This window comes from Orycteropus afer, unplaced genomic scaffold (assembly GCF_000298275.1).
Source record: "Orycteropus afer afer isolate SDZICR_OR568_19922 unplaced genomic scaffold, OryAfe1.0 scaffold00075, whole genome shotgun sequence".
Classification (NCBI taxonomy): domain Eukaryota; kingdom Metazoa; phylum Chordata; class Mammalia; order Tubulidentata; family Orycteropodidae; genus Orycteropus; species Orycteropus afer.
In genome coordinates, this window is record NW_006921662.1 from 1532021 (window position 1) to 1537279 (window position 5259).

A 5259-nucleotide genomic window follows, 5' to 3' on the forward strand; every position below is an offset into this window, starting at 1 on the left:
AGTGATACTGCCTCGGAAACCCAAGGAGGGGTCGCTATGAGTTGGGGCCGACTTGACGGCACATAACAACAACAACAACAACCATGAAGAAAGCCAAGAGTGAAGTGTGTCACTTGGAGCCAAGACACCTGAGCTGAACCTTCTCAGTTTGGATACCGAGAGCTGTGACACCAGAAACAGCAAGAAAGAGCAGCAAAGAAATGGTGGCAACAAAGGCAGCAGAACCAAGAGACTGACACAAGACAGGGCAGTGGGCTTCCCAACCCACAGAGTGAAAAAGCTGAGTGCTTTGGGGCAGGAAGCTTGCTGATGGACTGGAGCATTTATCATAACACTAGAAAGCTTTGTAACACTTGCCCAAGCAGGTCAGAAGTCAGGATAAGGGGCTGAAGGCTACAGAGAGAGCTGCCTTTGGAAAGCATGGCTGAGAGGAGGCTATCCTTATTGAAAAACTGTATCCTGAGGGTTCCTGATCCTGATTATAACCTGTTACTTCCCTACTATATACCCTATAATCATGATAATTGTCTGTTAGTTCTGTGTGGCCTTTGCAACAAATCGTTCAACTCAGCAGAGAAGTAGAGAGTGCTATGGGAGGGACAATAGCTGTCAGAATTGGTAAAAAACATTGGAGGATACAAGCATGTCTGATCTCTGCCTCATAGGAATCAGTGTTGGGATCTTGATCTTGATCTTGATCTTTCTTCCCCTTTGTGAGGTAAGAGGTCAGATGCCACTCCAAGCCCTTTTCACAATCTCTCATAAAATTGGGAGGATCAAATGAGAAAATATAAGTGTCAATGTTTTGTACATTACTAAATATTATATTAATGTTAGCTGTTATTAATATACCACCTCTCATCTGTCACTTTGTTGTACTACAATGGCTTGCATGTTGCTGTGAGGCTGCAAACTATGCCACCAGCATTCCCATACCAGTAGGGTCACCCATGGTGGACAGGTTTCAGCAGAGCTTCCAGACTAAGACAGACTTGGAAGAAGGAAGAGATTATCCACTTCTCAAAGAATTGGTCAGTGAAAACCTTATGAATAGCAGTGAAACACTGTTTGATATATTACTGGAAAACTTTATGAATAGCCCTGAAACATTGTCTGATATAGTGCCAGAAGAGGAGCCTCTCAGGTCAAGAGGAACTCAAAATACTACTGGGAAAGAGCTGCCTCCTCAGGGTAGAGATGACTTTAATGATGTGGATGGAGTAAAGCTTTTGGGACCTCCATTTGCTGATGTGGCACAACTCAAAATGCGAAGAAATAGCTGCAAACATCCATTAATATTTGGAACATGGAATGTACAAAGTATGAATCTAGGAAAATTGGAAGTTGTGAAAAATGAAATGGAATGCGTAAAGATCAATATCCTAGGCATTAATGAGCTGAAATGGACTGGTTTTGGCCATTTTGAATCAGACAACCGTATGATTTACTATGCTAGGAATGACAAATTGGAGAGGAATGACATGGCAATCATTGTCACAAAGAACATTTCAAGATATGTACTGAAGTACAGTGCTGTCAGTGATAGGATAATATTCATATGCCCTCAAGGAAGACCAGTTAATACTACTATTATTCAAATTTATGCACCAACCACTAAAGCCAAAGGAAATTGAAGATTTTTACAACTTCTGCACTCTGAAATTGACCAAGCATGCAATCAAGATGTGTTAATTATTACTGGTGATTAGAATGCAAAAGCTGGTAACAAAGAAATATCACTGGCAGTTGGGAAATATGGCCTTGGTGATAGAAATGATGCTGGAGATTGTATGATAGAATTTTGCAAGACAAAAGACTTATTCATTGCAAATACATCTTTTCAACAACATAAGTGGTGGCTATATACATGGACTTCAGCAGATGGAGCAGACAGGAATCAGATCGACTATAGCTCTGGCAAGAAGTGGTGGAGAAGCTCAATATCTTCAGTCAAAACAAGGCCAGGAGCTGACTGTGGAACAAACCATCAACTACTCATGTGCAAGTTCAAGTTGAAGTTGAAGCTGAAGCTGAAGACAATTAAAACAAGTCCACAAGAGCCAAAAATGACCTTGATTATATCCCCAGAATTTAGAGGCCATCTAAAGAATATATTTGATGCATTGAACACTGATGACTGAAAACCAGAGGAATTGTGGAATAGTATAAAGAACATCGTCCATGAGGAAAGGGGCTCTGGTGGTGTAGTGCTTAAAAATTTGACTGCTAACCAGAAGGCTAGCAGTTCAAATCCACCAGTCACTCTTCAGAAAGAAGACTGGGGAATGGACTTCTGTAGAGATACCACCTTGGAAATCCAAGGAGTGGTTGCTATGAGTCGATAGCATGGAGTTTTTGTTTGTTTGTTTGTTTTATCCATGAGGAAAGCAAAGGGTCATTAAAAAGACAGGAAAGGATGAAAAGACCAAAATGGATGTCAGAAGAGAATCTGAAACAACTTGCCTTTGAATGGAGAGTGGCTAAAGCAACTGGAAGGAATGACAAGGTATAAGAGCTGAAGAGAAGATTTCAAAGAGCAGCTCAAGAAGACAAAGTCAATTATTATAATGAAATGTGCAAAGATCTGGAGTTAGAAAACCAAAAGGAAAGAATACACTCAGCATTTCTCAAGCTGAAAAAGTGAAGAAAAAATTTAAGCCTCAAGTTGCAATATTGAAAGATTCTATGAGCAATATATTGAATGATTGCAGGAAACATCAAAGGAAGATTGAAGGAATACACAGAGTCACTGTACCAAAAAGAGTTGGTTGATGTTCATCCATTTCAGGAGGTGGCATATGATCAAGAAGCAATGGTATTGAAGGAAAAAAGTCGAAGCTGCTCTAGAGGAATTGGCAAAAAACAAGGCTCTAGGAATTGATGGAATATCCATTGAGATGTTTCAACAAACAGATGCCTTGCTGGAGTCCCTCACTGAGCTATGCCAAGAGATTCAGAAGACAGCTACCTGGCCAACTGACTGGAAGAAACCCATATTTGTACCCATTCCAAAGAAAGGTGATCCCACAGAATGTGAAAATTATCAAACAATATCATTAATATCATATGCAAATAAAATCTTGCTGAAGATAATTAAAAAATGGTTGCAGCAGTATATTGACAGAGAACTTTCAGAAATGCTAGCTGGATTCAGAAGAGGACACAGAATGAGGGATATCATTGCTGATGTCAGATGGATCTTGGCTCAAAGCAAAGAATACTAGAAAGATGTTTACTTGTGTTTTATTGACTATGCAAAACCTTTCGATTGTGTGGATCATAACAAATCATGGATAACATTGAGATGTATGTCTACATACAGGTTGTCCTGATGAGGAACCTATACATAGAACAGGAGGCTGTTGTTGGAACAGAACAGGGAACACTGCATGGTTTAAAATCAGGAATGGAGCATGTCAGGGTTGTGTCCTTTCACCATAATTATTCAATCTGTATGCTGAGCAAATAGTCTGAGAATATGTACTATATGAAGAAGAATGTTGTATCAGGATTGGAGGAAGACTCGTCAACAACCTTCAATACACAGACAACACAACATTGCTTGCAGAAAGTGAAGATGACTTGAAACAGTTACTAACGAAGATTAAGGACTGCCGTTTGCAGTATTTAGTGATTACATCTTAATGTAAAGAAAACAAAAATCCTCACAACTGGACCAATAAACAGCATCACAATAAATGGAGACAAGATTGAAGTTGTCAGAGATTTCACATTGCTTGGGTCCACAATCAATACCCACGGAAGCAGCAGTCAAGACATCAGATGATGTATTGCACCGGGCAAATCTGCAGCAAAAGACCTCTTTAAAGTGCTGAAGAGCAAAGTTATCTCTTTGAAGATTAAAGTGTGTCCACAGTTGTTGTTGTTGTTATGTGCCATCGAGTCAGACCTGACTCATAGCGACCCCTCCTTGGGTTTCTGAGGAGATATCACTATGAAGTAGATTCCTCAACCTTCCTTCCAAGGAGTGGCTGGTGGGTTTGAACCACCAGCCTTCTGGTTAGCAGTCAAGTGCCTTGGGCACTATGCTACCAGACTCAAGCCATGGTATTTTCAATAGCCTCATATAGATGTGAAAGTTGGACAATGAATAAGGAAGACTGAAGGAGGGTTGATACTTTTGAGTTGTGACACTGGCGAAGAATACTAAAAGTACTGTGGACTGCCAGAAGAACTAACAAATCTATGCTGGAAGACATGCAACAGGAATGCTCCTCAAAAGCAAGAATTACCAGATTTTGTCTCACCTACTTTGGTCATGTTGTCAGAAAGGACCATTTCCTGGAGAAGGATATCATGCTTGGTAAAGTGGAGGGTCAGCAAAAAAGGGGAAGGCCCTCAATGAGATGGAATGACACAGTGGCTTCATCAATGGGTTCAGGTACAGCAAGGATTGTAAGGTTGGCACAGGACCAGGCAGTGTTTCATTCTATTGTATGAAGGGCTGCTATGAGTTGGAGCCAAATCGATGGCACCTAACAACAATAGCAATGTTATTAATATATTATGCTTTCCATTATAGAATGAAGCTATAAAATGTGTTCATCATTAATAGTTTAGAAATAGTTCCACTACCAAGAGAAGAGAGAAGGCTTGATGCTTTTGAGTTGTGGTGTTGGCGAGGAGTGCTGAAAGTACTGTGGAGTGCCAGAAGAACTAACAATTCTGTTTGTTCTTGAAGAAATACAGTTGGAATGCTCCTTGGAAGCAAGAATGGCCAGATTTTGTCTCACCTACATTGGTCATGTTGTCAGAAGGACCATTCCCTGGAAAAGGATATCATGCTTGCAAAAGTGGAGGGCCAGTGAAAAAGGGGAAGGCCCTCAACAAAATGGATTGACACAGTGGCTGCAACAATGGGCCCAGGTACAGCTGAAGTTGGGGCAGGACCCGAGCAGTGTTTGTTTTGTTGTACATAGGGTTGTGATGAGTCAGAACTGACCCAACAGCACCTAACAACACCACTACCACCAAGAGAAGAGCAGGAGAGATTATAACTTCTTTGTAAAATATTTTGTGAAAAGTGTCAAATATTATCTAAAAATCTTTAGTAATTTTAGTGTAATTCCTAGTTCATTTTTAAATTATGCATTTAAAAATCTCATAAAACTACTTTTTAGGATCATTTTGGTCTTTACAAAGAATGAAAATGGATTTGGACATGAATATTCTTCCCAAATATTTCAAAATAAAATTTTGGTTTTCAGTAAAGAATTTTTAATGTTTACCAAATGTCAT